The 20,249-nt window shown below is 41.0% G+C and overlaps 1 protein-coding gene across 1 annotated transcript in view; it reads right to left on the bottom strand.

Annotated features, from left to right (window-relative positions):
- wnt10a (wingless-type MMTV integration site family, member 10a) overlaps positions 1-20,249 on the bottom strand; it is a 44,901-nt gene that overhangs the window by 7,944 nt on the left and 16,708 nt on the right. The gene's annotated exons all lie outside the window — the stretch shown is intronic.

The following is a 20,249-nucleotide window of genomic DNA, read 5'->3' as shown; positions in this document are numbered from 1 at the left end:
TCCTTTCAGACCCACAGCGCCGAGTGGTCTTCTCACAGTGGAAGGATGGACAGAAACACCTGTGGATGTTTTCAGATCTGAAGCAGCTTGATCTTCTCCTCTCTCTCAGAGATCAAAGCTTTCAGTGCTGTTTATCTGATGGGGGCAGTTTTGGGGTTGACCAGGTCTTCCAGGTGGTTGTTAGGAGGCCCATTTTCTCTGGAGCGTTTTGAACAGTTTTAGAAACTTTCCTTTTGTTTATGCAAGTGGATTATCTTACATCTATTATTAATAATATGTATTTAAAGGCGGTATCGACCGGAAATTAAATAAATGAAGGGAGGTCTCTTACTTTTGTATAGTAGTGCCGTATGTGTATTTAACTAAATTCCTCAATGTGTATTCAAATATATGCATTTGGTATGTTTCTAGCAAATGTGGATGCTTGTAATCTGGTCAATATAAAACTATATTATTATTATTATTATTATTGATATTTATGAGAAGATAGAGGGAGGGAAATGTCTGTTTTGAGCAGTTTAAAATATGTTAGGTAACTCAGCTAAATGTGTTACTGCAGCACACTGTTGTAAGTGGACTGCTAGACTCCTTCCTTCCCACCTAGGAGGAGAAAGGTACACAGTAATACTGGATTAATGAACACAACGACGGCGCCATCGTTTTATCAACCCGGACTCACATGTGCATTATCGATGTAAACGCTTTGATTTTGGTCATTTTAACTAGCAGTTTACTGTCCAGGCCAGTGGCAGTGGGGCAGGGGTGGCAGTGGGGCAGGTTGGAAATGCTGTGTGGCTGACAGCAGGACGATCTATGGTGGATGAGTGTAGCCTGGCAGGCAGATAACGTGGCCTGAGCGCCTGGCAGTGAGGAGCGGGATTTGGAGCTCTTTCCTTTGCAAAATCTACATCAGCGTCTCTCAAACAGCAAAGCTTCAGAGCTCTCACCGCCCAGCTGGCCTTATATCAGCCCCTCCATCATACGCAGCACAATCAGAACTATGATGACTGATGGAGGGCTTTGATAAGATGCTACAGCCAGAAACAGAGAGCGTGAAACTGAGGCGTGATTCACTAACAATGAACGCAAACTACCTAAAGATACAGTTTTCTAGACTTTATCTCAAGGTAAACAAATGGCATCATGCTCAAAAATAAGATTAAATCTAAACCTTTCTCAAAGGATCTGGAGATCATCTCTTTAGTTTTCAATGATGCCTCAAGGCTGATGCAGCTAACAGGTACTGGAAGCTTATACCTCACAAATTTGCCTCCCTAAATCCATCACACACTTTGGCTCAAAGTAATCGTTAATATACTCAATAGATCATGAAGTTTCTGATACTGTATAATGTACTACTTTCTATAAACATGGACAAAAGTATGGAAAAATTCTGGCGGTTGCTGCTGCTTTTAGCTATTTAATGTTTTTTCGTTAAAGGATTGCGTGATACAGTTTTTTTGGCTCATAAAACTGAAAACTTTAATGTTGAGGATTGGCTGATACCAACCCAACCTTCCCATTGTCATTGAGCCACACAGCTGGGGAAGCTAGTTTAGTTTTCAGGCACTCACGAGTACAAAACATGTCATTTTGCATGTGCTTCTGGCAGCATGCTCAGTGCGGTAAGGGGCAAAAAAATAAACTCGAAGCATAAAAGCTGCTCGCTCATATTTTATGTGCCCATGTTTAGATGAAACGTAGCTCGAAGTGGAAACACTGGAGCTGCGGATATCACAGGTTTTCATCTTCCGCGGTAAAACAACGCTGCACTGCAGACATCTAGACCTCTTTTGCTACCTTCCGAAAATGTATAAGCGGCGAGAATAAAATACAAAAAAAAAAAAGATCAGAACTAGTTGATCCCTGATTCTCTGCATCAGATCAGGACAGGCCTACTTTTCCCTGTATTTAGAGATAACAGTATGTTGGACCCAAATATGTTTTGGCTGATCACCTATGATTGTGATGAGAGAAACTCTGGAAATTTGATTCCTGACATGCATAGTCGATTATGAATATAATTTAAAGCTTAAAGTTTAAAAGCTTTTGTTTTTCTAATTTTTGTTTTTTCTCAAAATCTACTTGCAACATTTCTGAGGCTTTACGTAGTAAAAATGGTCAGAATTCATTTGTATGCGACCGATTTTTGACCTCTCTTTACCCTTTAAAATTAAAAAGTCTGTTTTTGATACTGTGGCTTTAAGACTGATATATGTAAACTAGCTCTGTTCTGATTGGCTGCCCTGTATTGACCCTCCTACCAAAAGCAATCCAGGCTGAAACACTCCTTATAACTTCAGTGTGAGTGAGCGGAGCTAAACCGCTGTAGGCTGAATAAGTGTACCACACACACACACACACACACACACACACACACACACACACACATTATATATATATATATATATATATATATATATATATATATATATGCACAGACACAATGAATTGAGCTGTTCTGAAGTTCAGTTTTCATATGCTGTATGGTTTGGGGGGGCGGGGGGACTGTTAATGGCACATTTTAAAACTTTGGCAATGTTTACTTTACATTAACCCTCTTTTAGTTTTACAAAACAGCGAGGTCAATTAGTTTTTCCATGATATGGGGCTCTTAAAGCCCTCACTTTGCGCGTGAGCCCATTTGTTCCAGAATATCTATCATAAAAGATAATGTACTAGAGCATCAAAGTGCGGTGGCACTACAGTAGACTTATAAAGTAAAACAGCATGTCAGTAAAACCGTCCCCTTCTGCGACACTTCACTACTGTACAGCGCAGGAAGCATTTATTTTAGCACAGGATATAAAACAACATGTGCATGTCAAACACAATTACACAGAAGAGAGCAAAGCAAAAGGCGCTCAGGGTGAAAAACACTCATAAATTTGCACGTCTTTTTCTTCTCAAACATGCCGAGTGGCCATTCTGAAGAGCGTGTCGCGACTTCATTGGCTGAGAGCGAACGGAGAGGCACATCTGGGCTGTTTTAATTGGAGAAGATTGAGACAGACTCTGCTATAAAGCAGCACCACACTGAGATCAAATACGGCATATTGGGAGCACATTTTGGACCACAGGCCATCTAGACTAAAACACGAAATGTATGCTCTGCTTCTTTTCATCATCAGCGCTTTAAAGGGCCAGTACTGAGGAAAAATGGATGTTCCTTCCTTTCTGAACGTTTGATAAAAAGTTTCAAAATGTCAATACAGTCCATACAGTCCTCACATGCAAAATAAGCTGCGAAAGTAGCTCGTTTGGAATTTACTGTTTTTGTGATGTCACAAACTCCAATGCATTTTCATATATCTGCCTGCTACGGCAGAATAGACAGATTTAATATGTTTACGCTTTTTCAGTTTCAAATTCAGTATTCCAGGCAATTCAATCCGTATATGCAAATTAGGCTGCCAAAATGGCACCAATGGAATTCACTGTTTTTATGATGTCACAGACTCCAATGTATGTACATATATCTGCCTATACGGCCTACAGCAGTTTAGCTCCTCCTATTTGTGCCATCAGGAATGTTTCAGTCAGGACGGCTTTTAAAATGAGGCACAATACATGGCAGCCAATCAGAACAGAGATTATTTACATAGATCGTCTCTTAAAGGCACAGTACGTCGCAAAAAATCTTGTCAAGCAAAATGTACTGCATAAATGTCATATTTCTTATTCTAAGATTGTTATAAGCCTAATTTAAGATTATTCGCCTTATTTCTAGACATATTTTACTTGTTTTTATGTCATTTGATTAATTTAGTAAAACTATCTGACTATACTGGCAGATAATTTAATTTGTTTTACGAAATGTACTTGAGACCAGCAAAGTTTTAATGAATAAATAAATAAATAAACGTCATAAACTTACTTAAAACAAGTGAAAAGTGTCCAGAAATCAGCTGGATCATCTTTTAATCAGTGCGCACCCATCTCAAACTGGGAAATATTAGACATATCGACTAGACTGAAGATCATTTGACTTTTTTTTGCAGTGTACCATAAGCAGACTGTTTTATTTTTGTAAACGTTTGCAAAGCAGGCATGAGAAATGAATTATGGCCGTTTACCACACTAAACCACGCAAATGTAGGACAAACGTGCCTCAAAAAATAACAACAATGCAGAAAAATGTAAGACATTAGCCCTTTAATGCGACGTGCGCCTCAAACTTCGGTCACATTCATCACAGTTCTTTGTTCAGGTTTAAACTCCACGACTCAGTTCACTTGAAGCCTCAACAATCATGTAAAGACCTACTTCGCCTTTGAGTATAAACTCTATAATCCCACTCTAAATGATCTCGGACGGCAACAAAACTGCTCCATCTTCACCACCGCCAGAAAGACCCACTCGCCGGAGAGCCGTCTCAGTGTGTTTGCACATAAGTGCGCTGTGTGTGTGTGTGTGTGTGCTCAGGCTGAGGGAGTCTACAGGACCTGAGTGGGATCGCATGATGACAGGGGCGGCTATCAGCCTGATCCTTCATCATCTGACTGCACTTGATGAACTGCTCAGCTAGCATTACACTGCCGCTTTGATGATGCTGAGGGGGCGTCCCAGTGAAACCTCAAAGTCCACACACGTCTTCATCAAAGGCTTCCATAGATGTGTCTCCAGGCTTTAAAAAGAGCGGCCTGGTGAAGAAGACGTGTGGTTAGTCCGCCGGTATGACACGCCGTTATCCATAAAAACGGACACGAGCGGCAGAAGCGTTTGCTTTCATCCATGTTTACAGGTAAAGGTGCGTCACCCGGCGTCAGAAACCACATAATCAGGTCTATCAGAGATACTGAGCTGCTCCACATGGTCTGAGGTGAGTGAGTGATGAGTAAGGCATGCAGTTAGCACCATGCTAATGGGCGGTTATATTCCTGCCTCGGAATAAAGCTTGGAATTTCCGACCTCCGACTAGGAAACACCAAAACAAACAAACAAACAAACAAACAACAAAAAATTCCCCTCAACTGGAAATCCCAACAACTTAAAAAAAAAAAAAAAGATCTTTAAGGGTTCTTCCATGAAGAAACTAGTTCTATACACCCACACTCTCCCACATGGTTCTTCACATTGTGAAACGGTTCTTCAGATTGATGTAGGATGCGCCGTAGATAGTTCTTTGTAGAACCTAATTTTAAGTTCTACTTCAGATGGTTCTTTGATGGTGATTTTGTAAAGAAAATGGCTATATGTAAAACCATGAACGCACAAAGAACACTTTGCACGGTTAAAAGGTTCTTTGCCTCGTGAACTGGTTCTTCAGATTGATGGAGAACGTGCTGTGGACGGTTCTACATAGAACTTTTACTGAAAAAGGTTCTATGTAGCAGCAAAAAAACCATTTTATATTCATTATGATGCCAAGCTTCTCCGTCAGTCTGAAGAACCCTTTAACCAAGCAAAGGGTTCTTTGATCGTTCATGGTTCTGTACTGTTTTCTTTACTTCAGAACCTTTAAAGAACCATCCGTTTTAAGAGTGTAGAGCGGCTGCCACCGTTTTCCATGTCTAACATCTGACCCAAACCTAGCTAGATTATGACTCACATTGGCAGTCAGTCATGTATCTAGAACCGAGAAGAGCAGAGAAATGCCTAGTGGGAAAGTCTTAGCGGTAAAATTGTCAGCCAGGTCGGGCTACCAGCAAACCTGCCCTTCCGTTAAGAAGAAAAGAACAGCACATTTACAGCAAAGTAGCATCTACAGTACGTTCTCCGTCACTCATACAAAGAGTTCTTTGAGTGTTCATGGTTCTACATAGAACCATTTTCTTTAACAAAGAACCCTATAGGAACCCTGGGAGGTTTTCTCAGCTCCAAGCTCAGCATTAAAAAGGCTTAGTCACACCAGCATTAGGATTATTTGTAAGCAAAACTGTGTTTATTTCAAAGGAATCTGTGGCAATGACGACCAGTAGTGCTACCACCTTGGCTGTGTTGACCTCAGAATGGACAGGGCTTCATATAGCAGCACTGAGACTCCAAAGAGTCCTGCTTGTATTTAAACTCATTTCTTTGTAAAGTTTTGAACGGAATCAAAAGGTTTGAATTCTTGAAAGGACAAGCGGAAAACTGGCCAATCAGGACTGTTTCTTCTGTGGCACCTAGGTTAATACAGCCAAGTGACCTCTCCTATTGGTTAGGACTTCAGGAGCTGAAAAGAAGACCTAGCGCATTAGATTTACCCCCAGCATAAGTACAAACTGACAGAGGTGAACAGATCACGTTTTGATTTCCAACAGTTGGGACCAATTTCCTGAGAAAAAAAAACATCTTTCCAGGCCTTTTGGAAATTCCAGATACATCACTGACTGAATACGAGTGGCAGCTGAGTCAGTGGGTTGTTAGAAATAGAAAACAGAGGCGGCAGCTCAACACCAGAGCTCACTACTGAGAGAGTCACTGTGAAACTGCTACAAGGTAAAACACGTCTGTTACAAGATTCAAGTGAAACATGTCTGGTCTTTCAGAAGCTTCAGATGTCTGTGTTTGGTCTAGAACTGACCTCAAATGCTGCAGCAGTTACATTCAGGCGACTGAATTAACCAGAATGTAACTGCTACACCATTTAAGGTGGAACAGAAACTCAAAGCTAACTTAAGCCTCATGTGAACTGCACCAGTAGTTAGCAGCATCACTGAGGTGAGTTTTTGACGTTTACAGTCCAAATTGAAGGCCTTGCTCTAATAGTCATGGATTGCCACTGGTTTAAGCACAATTCCTCCCCACTGACTACAAATAAACGATTAAAAGAAAGACCGTATGACACACAGTCAGTTGGAAGACTCGATTACTATATTTACTGTTGTGGTTTTAGTGCTTGTTTTAGATGACTTAGCCAGCTTTCTAACTGCAGTGTTAACTCCATGGCTAACTGCTGCTGCACAAAGTCACCTCACTGCTGCCAAACAATGATGTACATTTTGCTATAGATGAATGTGCAACTCTATACTATAGAGCGCACTTTTGCAGATATAACCTGATAACAATGAGCTTGTGAACCACCTGTAGACAAGACCAATCAGAAACAACCCAATGCCCATTTGCTGTGACATCACAACCACAACTAACTGAAATAACAGGCTCACTTTCCGAAACGCCATCATAACGCAGCCTGACTTTGCCTGTGTGCCTTTGAGGCTGCGTCTCAATCCGCACACTAATGCACTAAACACTAAGTTTAAAATAGGTAGGCTGTGATAATTACACTCATACCACGGCACATCAACTGTACAACGGAGCTCAGAACCGGACTGACACCTGGCAACCCATGGCATCTTGTCAAATGAAGTTATTCTAAATCTAAAATCTAATCTAGGTGATGTAGCTAATATTGATCATTTTGAGATGACTGCAAGCTTATTATAAGATTAATTAACTTATTTCTGAACGTTTTCTACTTGTCACTTTTTAGCTTGTTTCGTATTTCTAACTATAAGCAGAATGTTCTGCTGGTGGAGTGGAATAATTTGACAAAAAATATGTTACACAGTCTTATAATAAAGCTTACAACAATCTCAAAATGAGAAATATTGGATATATTGTGTAGACTTAAGATCATTTTACTTGACAAACATATTTTTTGTACTGCTTAAATTGTTTACAGTGATAAAGTGGCACCACTCAACTGTTAAATGAGGTTAGAGTCAGGGCTCCAATCGAGGGGGATGTGAGGGGAGGCCAAAATGACCCCCCACCTTGTAAAACAACCATACCCCTTTCCCCCCTTTCCCTGCCCCTTGGCTCCCTTGCCTATTATGTCTACGCCAACATATCATTTCCATCTATATGTGTGATTTACACACGATGGGAGTCCTTCATGCAAAATTAGTTGCCAATAAGGTGTTTACGTGAAATTACATATTTCCTTTTCCTCAGTGATGCTGTTAAGTGTCTGGTACAGTGTTTGTACCCACCATCAGGGTTGCCAGGTTCTCAGCTTGTTTGACAAATTGGGGGAGTTAAAAATGTCAGCTTCTTGTGGATGGCTTTTGAGCAAAGTAGGGATTGGAGTTTTTGCTGGACCTGGCAACCCTGCCAAGCGTAGGGGAAGCTAAGAAGTACGGCAACGATCTGTGGACATGTTTGAAGAGAAAAACAGGCAGGATACACTCTTAAAAAAAGACGGTTCTTCAAGAGTTCTTAAGTGAAGCAAATGGTTCTATATAGAAGAACACTGCATTGAAGTTCTCATGGACTCCTAGCTAGTGGAACAGCAGCACCTCTGCCTTCTACACTGCAGACTGGGGTTCAATCCCCACCTGGGTAACCACCCTACACTATACCAATAAGAGTCCTTGGGCAAGACTCCTAACACCACCTTGGCCTTCCTGTTTAAAATGATCAAACTGTAAGTCGCTCTGGATAAGAGCGTCACCCGAATGCCATAAATGTAAATGTACTAGTATTAATTTTAGTAGTATTATAACTCTGTAGGTAGCTTGACCAAAGGAGAATGGGTCCCCCTCCCAAGGTTTCTTCCTCAGCTCTGAGGGAGGTTCTCCTTGCCACTGGCACCCCTGACTTGCTCACCTGGGGGTTTTACATTCTTTACTGGAATTCTGTGAAGCTGCTTTGTGACGTCAGTTGTAAAAAGGGCTACAAATAAATTTGATTTGATTTGTTTTACATGATTAATGGGTTCTTTGCACTATGAAAAGGTTTTTTTTTAAAGGGCTCTATATAGAACCCAAAAGGGCTCCTCTATTGTTACAAGCTTGATGTCAGAACAGTAGAATAGCCCTCTTAGGTGCTATTTACAACCATGTTCTGCATCAATCAATGAAGAACCATTTCATGAGGCAAAGAACCCTTTAGTCATGCAAACAGTTCATTGGTTTCTATACAGAACCATTTTCTTCACTAAAGACCCTTCAAAGAACCATGTTTTTTAAGAGTGTATGATAATTACACTCGGCCAATTGATTCAATTGGATGTTAGAGTAATACCCCGAAAAATGACCTGCACAGCTAATTAGAACTTACTCAAATCAATCAGTACATCAAATATCTTAGAAACCACTGAAGGCAGCTGTATGTGGTGGCAACCAACGAGAAATGTTCAAAATGAGTTAAACTGAAAAAATCTGGACATTATCTCGATATTAACCGAATAAAAGGCACTGCAGACGCTGCCAGCAGTACCTCCAGAATTAGAACTGCTGCAGTTCTGCTAACGGTACGATGACGGGTGAGGACACGACTCCTGGGGAACGTTCATTATACATTTTATAACCTCTAGCTTTCTTTATGTCATTTAAATTGTAACTCTGACATGTTTTTCAATATATCTGTAAATGCTAGGGGCATGAAAATAGACGTTTCTATAGAATGACACATGTAATATTTCTCATAATGAGATGGTTGTAAGAACATTATGAGCTAATTAACCTTAAAAAAATGTATTAATACGTCTCAAAACTAACATAATGATCTGCCGACAGAACGAGCACTTTGACTAGATATAATTACTTAAATCACGTAAAATTGGCTGAAAATAAATGTTCTGAATATTACAAAAATGACTACATTTAAGATTTTACAGTTGCTATGAAAATGTTTGCACTGTGTGTGTGTGTGTATATATATATATATATATATATATATATATATATATATATATATATATATATATATATATGTGTGTGTGTGTGATTATGTATTTCTCCCGCTGTTGTCAGGAGAAAAACCTTGTATCTCCAAAATGGTAAATTTACAGGAGAAGGAAAAAACCTACTGTAGTTTTAATGGAAGTCAATGGAACCAGAAGTCTTTCCAAGTCATTTTGGGCCATTTCTTTTGGTCCAATCATCATGAAATTCACAAACAATGTAAAGAACAATATATTATATTTATATTATAATTATAATTTTATATATATATACACAGAGTCTATTTCATTGACTATAATGTTTGGAGAAGGTACATCCAGAACATTAAAGCAATTGATCACTCATATCAGTGACGTTAGTGATGATTCAGCTGGCCACCCAGAATGGTCATGCTGGTTGATCAGCAAACCAGTATCCAAAACACAACACAAGCTGGTTTTTCTATCAGGGGGCGGCTTTCATGTTTGTCCACACTTTGTAGCTCAAACATGTGGAGGTTAGAGTTGACATAACTCCCAACTCCGACTTCCCACTTCTGAGTGAAGTCAGTTGAAGTGCAGGCGTCCGTTCCTGCTCAGCGACATGAGCCTTGCAGCTCCGGAGCAAGAAGAGTAAGAACTGGCAGCTGAAATCTTCTTAGATCTAGTCAGTAGATCTAATATCATGTATCTTCAGACTACTGAAGCTGATTTAACTTCTGTCTAGACATTTTGTTCCCGTAACCTTTTATCTACTAATACTGCCTCATTTAAAAAAGAATGACTTTAAAATTATTTCTTGAAACAAGTAAAATGATTGACCAATAGAATTAGAGAGGTGCAAAGACTTGAAGCACATTAGAACAACCAATAATGAATTTGGGAATCGTTGTTTATGACAGTGTGAAAGTCAACACATTCACATATCTCTGTCTATGTCTACAGCAGTTTAGCCCCACCCACTCACGCTGACGTTATAAGGAGTGTTTCAGCCCGGACTGCTTTTTGAGCGAGGCTGAATACAAGGCAGCCAATCAAAACAGAGCTCATTTACATAAAGTCTTAAAGGCACAGTAACAGAAACAGCCTGTTAAGTTGTAAAAGACAAAGAAAGGATGGAAAACGATCTTTAGAACTTTTTCCTCTGAGCGTCTGGTTGTGAGGAACGTCTGACTGCTGTGTGTGCTGAGCGGCTCTCGTGCTCCTGGACGGCGCTCGTTTCTCGGGGCCTGCGCCCCTCTCTGACCCGGCCTTGCCTAGAGCTAAATGTAGAGTCCTGTCAGGCTTTTTTTTTTTTTTTTCTGAGCGGCTCCAGTGAAAACACGCATAAAGTAATTTACGACCCTCACTAGAAGGTTGCCATGTAATCGGAGCGCGCTCCAAAACACAAAACACACGCTGTGTGCCCGTCCTCCCCGCTCCACGTGGTGCACCCGTACAACCGAGCTGCACAACAATTACATCAACTGAGTTTTACTTTAATTCTCCACTGTTTTTCCCTCCCCGCGTTGCCTTTTTGCCCTGCCGAAGCCATCGGTGAGCGGCATTTGGAGAAGGAAAAACCGATCCCTTTCTACTTCCCGCTGCGTTTGATGTCTAAAATCTTTTGCTGGGTTTAAACATCTGTTTCCAAATAGCCAGCAGCCACTAATTAGAGCTTTTAACAAGACTGAACGGCGTGAGAACCAGAGGGTGGGCATGAGGAGGCATGTATACCCCTCTAAAACCACCACATTCCTCACCAGGAGCCTGTCTTTCTTTCTCTGAGAGAGAGAAAGAGAGATAGAATGAGTTACTATCTCACCTGCACACATTCCCATTGCTTTTTGCAAGCTAGCTCTGTCTGTTTACAGCACATTTTCCTACGTGTAGCTCTAAACGCGTCATATCATCCACGGTATTGGTCACAGCGTCCAAGCGCAGGCGGATAAATGATTAAACAGATGAACACAACTAATAAGAGAGACAAAAAAAACCCAAACTAGTGCTAAAAGCCTTTTTCAAAAAGGTGCTACATTCTGCTTCAATCAATGAAGAACCATTTCATGGTGCAAAGATCAGGGTAGAGAACAAGGTAGATGATAGAAGAAGGAAGCGGAGAAGAGAGAGCCTAAGAGAGGGAAAGAAAAGGGAAAGGGAAAGAAGGATGACCTTAGCACAGCAAATAGCAAAGCTGACATGTTTGGCATTTATATATCAGAATCACAGGCGCCTGTTCAGCTGGGCAACTGAAATGGGAGCTAAGGACATATAAGCAGGACGGAAAGTTCTTAAAGTTCTGAAATTCCACAAGTTTTTCAATATTTCTGTGTGATTCAGTGTTTCAGATGTAATCGGAGTCATTCAGGGTGGGTTTGGTGTGAAACGGTTCAGACGTCTTTACAGTGGTGGTGATGGGAACCAGGCGTCGCCATGACTACAACACAGATATAGACATTTTATTTACCATCCAGAACCACCAGAGAACCTACACGAGTCTTCTGAGCTTTATATGGAATGATGATGATGGAAAACAGTGGAAAATCTGGAATAATCAGATTTCTCAGTGCTGTGAGCTCTTACTCTGATTTCTTTCAGATTTCTCAGTCTGCTTTTTTTCGCCGCGAGATGCAGCAAAGCGGTTTTAGAGCGACACCGATTCTGATTTACATGCTTGATCAAATGAAAGATTTAAATATTCTTCTATTAGATGATGTATGTTCATATTTCGAGCATATGTCTTGAGTTGTATGTTATGTTTACGTCAGGTCTTACGTCAGATCCAGAGTTTCTTGATTACGCAAGTGCAAGTAAGCGCACTGATCGAGTTACTGACGTTATCGGTTTATTAAGTGCGTGTAAACACACTCAATGTCTCAGATATCAGGCAGTGAATTCACAACCATTTCATGTAGGAACTTTACTGTGAGGGAGCTTTTAGAGGCGGACGTCTGGTTCCCATCATCACCACTGTGAACAGTTCAAAAATTGGGCAGTCATGTATTGCTGGAGGTCAGGGAACCAGCCTCGTGATCAGAAGGTCACCGGTTTGATCCCCAGAGCTGACAGTGCATGACTGAGGTGTCCTTGAGCAAGACGCCTAACCCCCAACTGCTCCCTGGGCGCTGTGGATAGGGCTGCCCACCGCTCCGGGCAAGTGTGCTCACTGCTCCCTAGTGTGTGTGTGGTGTTTCACTGCATGGATGGGTTAAAGGCGGAGGTGAAATTTCCCCGTTGTGGGACTAATAAGGGCCTCTTAATTAATTGTGCTGGTCCATTTATCATGAAATGTTCACATTACGTTCAGAGCAGCTGCCGCTTTCAGATGGTGTTAAAGACTAAGCAGAAGGAAAACAGTGGTGTTCTGAGGTTTTCTGATGACAGTGATGGTTTGATAGTTGGGTAATGTGTCTTTCATCACAGCAAACTCGTTAAGTGAAGTCCCTGAGCTGGCATGCGTGAGCTTTTCTGTCTCAGCTTCTCACTCTCTGCTGAAGTTCTGCCAGCAGTTTGACATTTTTCAGTAGCTGCCTGTTCTTCTTTTTTTTCCCCCCTTTCTTCCTTTTCTTCTCTCACAGTCACGAGTGCCAAATAGGCTTCCTGGCAGAAGCTTCGGTGCGGTGTTTGCGAACAATGGCTTCGCTCTCTCTCTCCTCACACCCTGCACTGACACCGTCATCAAACACAGCGCCGTGTAATCCAGCTCACACACAAACTATCAGCAGCTTCCAGCTCCTTTCATCCCACGTCCAACACAAACGCAGCGGCGCTACATCAGACGGGTTACGGGTGAACTTTTCAACCACAGACAGAAAAGCAATGAGATTATGATTAGCAGTTGTGTTCCTAAGAATTTAACCTGTTATTAAAATTAGTAAAATTATTCAATTGTTAAAGTGTTTATTCTTTTACATGCATGGCTGCCACTGCAATTTCCCTCTAGGATCACTAAAGTCTTCTGATTCTGATTGAGATTAAGATTTCCAAATTTTAGAATTTCAGAATTTCACAACTGACTGATTCCCACTGCTGAGTCAAGTCGGACAAAATATTTCTCATTTTGAGACCACTGTAAGCTATTTAGCTTGGTTATAGACATTTTGCACCTTCTTAAACCAAAAAGTGACTGGCCGATAGAATTAGAGAAATGACTTGGAAAAACATTTTAATCAAATCTAGAAATAGTCTCCATTTGGGCAGCCAATCAGAACACAGCTCATTTACATAATGTCCTAAAGTCTTAACTCGAATTTTTGAATTTCAGAATTGACTCTCACACTGTAAAAATATACTCAGGCTGCCTTAAAAATTTGGAGCTATTTGAACTTTTAATGCTAATAAGTTGACAGGATACAAAACACAGAGTCCTGTTCTGTTAACTTTTTAGGTACAACTAACTCAAAATTTTAAGGCAGCTTGAACATGAAAACCCACTTTTTTACAGTGTAATTGATGCCACTACACAGTTGCACAGCTTCTAAAATTCGAAACTATTGTTTTTACACTATAAAACACGATATCTTGACAAGTGAAGCATCTTAAATCTAGTCTAGTATCTAGTCTAATATTTCTCATTATGACACTGTAGCAAAAATATTATAATTTTTTTAATATATTAAATATTATTTACAATATTTGTATATACTTTCTTGTTTTAAGCCATTTTATCTAGTAAAAGTGTCTTGTTCCATTTGCCAGTTTTACAGCAGAAAGAAAAACCTACTTTACTTTTAATATAAGTCAACGGAACCAAGTCATTTGAGCCGTTTCTTTTTGTTCAATCATCAAGGATGCAAGTTTCTGTTCCGACAGCAGTGATATACGTATAAATGAAATAAAAATATGTGAAAGGAACGACAGGATTTATTTGACAGTTTCTAATTAGATTCAATGGGATTTTTACCAACGTTCTGTAAACCATATAAACGGTACCCACAACAAAAGCATATCGCTACCGTCAGAACAAAACCTCGTATCTCCAAAATGTTAACTTTACAGGAGAAGAAAAAAACATACATTACTTTCAATGTAAGTCAATGGAGCCAGAGTTTTTCCCAAGTCAATTTTGGCCGTTTATTTTGGTCCATCCTTCATGAAACTTACACACAGTCTTGTGTGGCCAACATGCCTTTTCATATGATGTCAAAAACTGAAAAATCAACAAAAATGGAGATACAAGGTTTTGTTCTGACAGCATAGTTACAAGCTAATTTGACTTATTTCTAGATTTGGTTTAAGTAATTTTATCTTCTTCCATTGGCAGATCATTTGACTCGTTTCAAACTTTATTTCTTGAAAAATAAAGTTGTCTGACAGTGGAATGAGACTGCATTCATCCTTCTAACCTCTTTTTTATTTCTTTCTCTGCTGTTTTATGACATTTGCATACTTGGTTTATCTCCTTTTTGTAAAGCGGGTGGATTTTAATGTGCTCTAAATGACCCTTTGCTCATTAAGAGAACCAGTTGATGCTCCTTCAGTTTAGCCGATGAATGCATGAAGCAAGAACTTGGAACATCTACATCCACAGCCCTTTGTGTGCTCATAGAAGTATGTAACAGAACTTGGCCTTTTTGCACCAGATCAGAGACAATGTTTCATGCCTCATTGTGTGTCTGGAGTGGGCGAGTGGACTGGCGGTGAGACGGATCGGAGCGTTATCGGAACGAGTTCAGAAGAAAAGCCCCGTATTATCTGCTGTTTGCTTCTGTGTTGACCACACGGCCGTGTTTTGTCTGAATAATCAAGGGGAGCAGAAATGGACTGATGGGCTGATACAGGGACAAATTGCCCAGGAGGAAGCAGCAAACAATGACTAATTTACAACTGTGGGAGTGATCTAACCAGCGTCACACCACGGCCCTGTCACACCCCGTCCTATCAGTTTCATCTGAGATCATCTCGTGTTCCCCTTATCTAGTACAAAAGAGTAATGAACTATTATCACTCAATGGAAAAGCATATCGAATCATCTCAGCTCCGAGCTGCCACAGCTGGGATCGTTCCACCACAAAAGAATTCGTCTCCACTTCAGAGGGAAAGAGACCAGGGCCAGATCTACTTTGTAGAACAATGCATTCCTCAATTTTAGCTGCTGGATTCTAGTTAAGTGATCTGTTTTGTTAGGAATGTGTAACCAGGTACTCTCTGGCTGTAGCACTAATCCCAACATTAAAACCAAGCCTAACACTGATGCTAAGCCAAACTGTGACTCTAACACTCCTAATTTTAATCCTAAACTAACGCGATTTCAAACTACAGCAGCAATCCAAATCCTAACTCTAATGTTAATCCAAAATAATGTTAATCCTAACACTAACCCAAACTCCAGCATTAGTCTTAATGTTGGATTTAATACAAACTATAACATGAATTCAAATTCTAATTCTAACTCAAATGTTAATTCTAAAAGCTAATCATAACTTAAATGATTGTCCCAATTATCAAAACTCCTAAATAACCCTAATTATGACAACACTGATCTTAACTAATACTAATCCTAACTCTAACTCTAATCCTAACAATAATCCTAACTCTAATCTCAATGCTACGCCTAACTAACACTAATCCTAAATCTAACACTAATCCTAACACTAATCCTAGCTCAAACACTAATCCTAACAATAATCCTAACTGTAATCCTAATGCTACTCCTAACTAACACTAATCCTAACACTAATCCTAGCTCAAACACTAATCCTAATTAGCACTAATCCTAATCTAACATGCATCCCAGGCCTCTGCTCTGTTGATAATCTGTTGTCTTGTTAGCCCAGCAGCGGCCCAATAACACCTCCAACCCTCAGTGTCTCAAAGAAACAGGAGCTTCTGTACGTTCTCCAGTCTCAGAGCTGTGAGGGGGGCAGATGTTTGCTTCTGCATTAGGGGACTAATTGTGAGTGTGTTGAGTTCAGTGAAGGAAGCCGAGGGAGTTTCTGGTGAAAATGGAACAGGCCTGTGTTGTAGCTGATGCTAACTGGGAAGGCGTATGTGGCTCATACGGCTCAGGACTGCGTTTCACACCCGACTGCGCAGCTGTTTTCAAACTCAACTGATCAGGTTTCAGCATCTAGTCTGCTGAGCGAGAGCTGGAGCTGTGGATGTTAACTGGTCTGGAACTGGACCTTTGGATGTTAATTGGTCTGAAACTGGAGCTGTAGATGTTAACTGATCTGAAACTGGAGCTCTGGATTTTAACTGGTCTGGAACTGGAGCTCTGGATTTTAACTGGTCTGGAACTGGAGCTGTAGATGTTAACTGGTCTGGAACTGGAGCTCTGGATATTAACTGGTCTGAAACTGGAGCTCTGTATATTAACTGGTCTGGAACTGGAGCTCTGGATATTAACTGGTCTAGAACTGGAGCTCTGGATATTAACTGGTCTAGAACTGGAGCTCTGGATATTAACTGGTCTGGAAATGGAGCTCTGGATATTAACTGGTCTAGAACTGGAGCTCTGGATATTAACTGGTCTGGAAATGGAACTGTAGATGTTAACTGGTCTAGAACTGGAGCTCTGGATATTAACTGGTCTGAAACTGGAGCTCTGGATATTAACTGGTCTGAAACTGGGGCTCTGGATATTAACTGGTCTGAAACTGGGGCTGTGGATGTTAATTTCATGCATAGGACAGGAAGTTAAACCACCATCATGTTTGGTTCTGAAAGTAAAATGAAAGCAAACAGCATTTAGCGCTATCTTATCTTAGCAGCTCGCCTTTCCTAGGCTGGTTCTTGTTTTCTTTGTGCTATCTGTGTGGTTTTCCTAACATGAAGGTGGGGTGTAAAGCTCAGAGTAAGAGCTCATTTGCGTGTCTAAAATAAGAGCTGGATTGTGTGGACGTGTGTAATTGTGTAATACGTCTCATGAAAGCTCTTGTTATAACTACCCTGCGCTTGAACCAGCATACAGCTGGTGCACCCAACACCAAGACAGCACACCTGGAAACATGTTGACACATTAAAAATCAAATAAAGTTCTTTTGCTTTTATGTCAGAATTCTTAAATAAAGCAGTACAGAGCCTGACCTACAACAATGACCGTCACATCAATACTGTAGCGTCCACTCCATGAAAGTGAAGATCAAAGTCAGATGAAAAGCTCTCCGTCTCTTTTGTCCACGTTAGTGTGTGTGACACGGTTACGGCAAGTGAAAGAAAAGAAGCGCATCACTTTAGCACACTTTAAAGGGGCGGTAAACCGACCCCCCCCCCTCCACACACACACACGCACACGCGCACACACGCACTCTCTGAGAGAGAAATACAAAACCTGCTGATTCATCCTATCAAACACACACACACACACACACACACACACACACACACTAAAACACACAAATACTAAAACACACACACACTAAAACACACAAAAACTAAAACACATACCCACACTAAAACACACAAAAACTAAAACACACACACACACACAAATTAAAACACAAACACACAAACTAAAACACACACACCCACACACGCACACACTAAAACACACAAAAACTAAAACACACACACACACAAATTAAAACACAAACACACAAACTAACACACACCCACACTAAAACACACAAAAACTAAAACACACACACACACAAATTAAAACACAAACACACAAAAACTAAAACACACACACACACACAAACTAAAACACACACACACAAACTAAAAAACACAAACACACACACAAACTAAAAAACACACACACACACACACACACACACAAACTAAAACACACATACACAAACTAAAACACACAAAAACTAAAACACACACCCACACACACACACACACACACTAAAACACACAAAAACTAAAACACACACCCACACACACAAATGAAAACACACACACACACACACACACAAACACACAAACTAAAACATACACAAAAACACACATACACAAACTAAAAAACACAAACACACACACACAAACTAAAACACACACACAAACTAAAACACACACACACACACACAAACTAAAACACACACACACTAATTCACCCCAAACACCCTAACATGTCACCTAGCAACGTACAACTCACTAACTAGAAGCTCCTCCCTTTCCGTTTCCCGCTGGATTGTGGGACAATAATGTCCATCATCTCTAGACTCCTAAGTTCTAAGTGAGCGTTGTGGATTTTTGAGAAAACTCAACTTCACCACTTCTGACTGTACTACACACTCAAACACTCGTTAGCGTTGGTATTAAGCGCGCAACTGGGACGCAGCGACGGACTGTCCCATTCGGAGCGCAGCGTAAGTCAGCTGCCTTCTAAGGTGCCTTATTTTGACCAAATCCGAAGGCAGCAGCGCATCCTTCTCAGGCGAGGCAGTCCCACAATGCTGTTCAGCTACGCACAGGCCGAAGCGGGCGAGGCTGCCGCTTCTGCTGATCGAGGAGCTGACCGTGAGCTTCTGCACTGGCTTTACAGTGTCCACCGTTGTGTTTGTGTGAAGTGTTTAACATATTTGTGTTTGTTGGTCTTTAGAAACTTTTAGAAACTTGGTGAAATTTGGCAGCTCGCTTGTCGAATGCGACGGCTTAGCTAGCGGGCTGGCTGTGTAAACGCACTGGCTTCCCCAGGGCATGCTTTGGTTTGTCCGTCTGAATTTTCGTGACCAAATCGTGAGGCAAATTATTCAGTAACTGCATGAAATCAATGTAAATTTTAAATGTATTTATTTATTTTCAAAGCTCCCCTGACATTAACAGAGCATGTGTTTCACTGTAACGCGCTGACAGTAAACCAGACGCTTGCGGAAGATGGTTTAATAAAAAACCAAGCAACCGAAGCCAAAAGGGGCAAAACACAAAGCACGGTCAGCGTTCAGGCAAAGGTCAAAACACAGGTCAAAACAAGGAGCAGAAGTACCGAAAGGGGAAGGCAACAGACGTAATCAAAAACACGGTCCAGCAATAAGAACCATACACATCCCACTCCACTCAGTAGTTTCAGCGAAACAATCCCCGCACTGATACTGCCTGAAGTCCAGGCTTAGTCTAGTCCACCTGTCCTCTGATTAAACACAGGTGTAAACAGTTAGAACTGGGAGAGTCCAGAGTCACATGATCTCCCAGTGCATTCTGGGAGTTGGAGTTCGAGTCTGAACGAGGAGCCGAATGCGTGACATTTATGATCACTATCTGCTTATAATTTACTGCTGAAAGCCAAAAATCTGCGCCGCTCTTTGTGTTGTTTTCTAAAAGTGATGTTTCCAGAGCAGATCACTGAAGAGACGCCGTCTGTTTATAGTTTAGAGCCCAGATTTGGGGAAAAACGGGTCGACTTTCAGTAGAAAAACAAACTGAGTTCAGCTTCTTTTATTATAAGGGTTTAAAATGACGTCACCGTCTATTAGACTGGAGAGAAGAGCTACAGCCTCACACGACGCCCAGCTTCTGAATGGAGCTTATGGAACATGAAGGTTATGAACAACATGACCGAGTGCGGTTTGGACCCACCGGTGGTCCCGAGGAGTTGAAGAGGTTAAAACGAGGGAGAGTCCAGTTTAAAATACTGGCTGTTCACTGCTTAGTAGTGCATTTGTATGCTGGCTCTGCTTGTCCTGTATTGCTGTGCTTATTTCAGACTAGGATCTGTATGTATCTGATTCTGGGGCGCCGAGTCGAGTATATAACCACTGATACGACTCACGACTCACAGTCGCGGTCACAC

The sequence above is a fragment of the Pygocentrus nattereri genome, chromosome 6 (genome assembly GCF_015220715.1).
Source record: "Pygocentrus nattereri isolate fPygNat1 chromosome 6, fPygNat1.pri, whole genome shotgun sequence".
In the NCBI taxonomy this organism is placed as follows: domain Eukaryota; kingdom Metazoa; phylum Chordata; class Actinopteri; order Characiformes; family Serrasalmidae; genus Pygocentrus; species Pygocentrus nattereri.
Note: the sequence above shows the minus strand (reverse complement) of the source record. Positions and strands in the feature narration are given on the sequence as shown.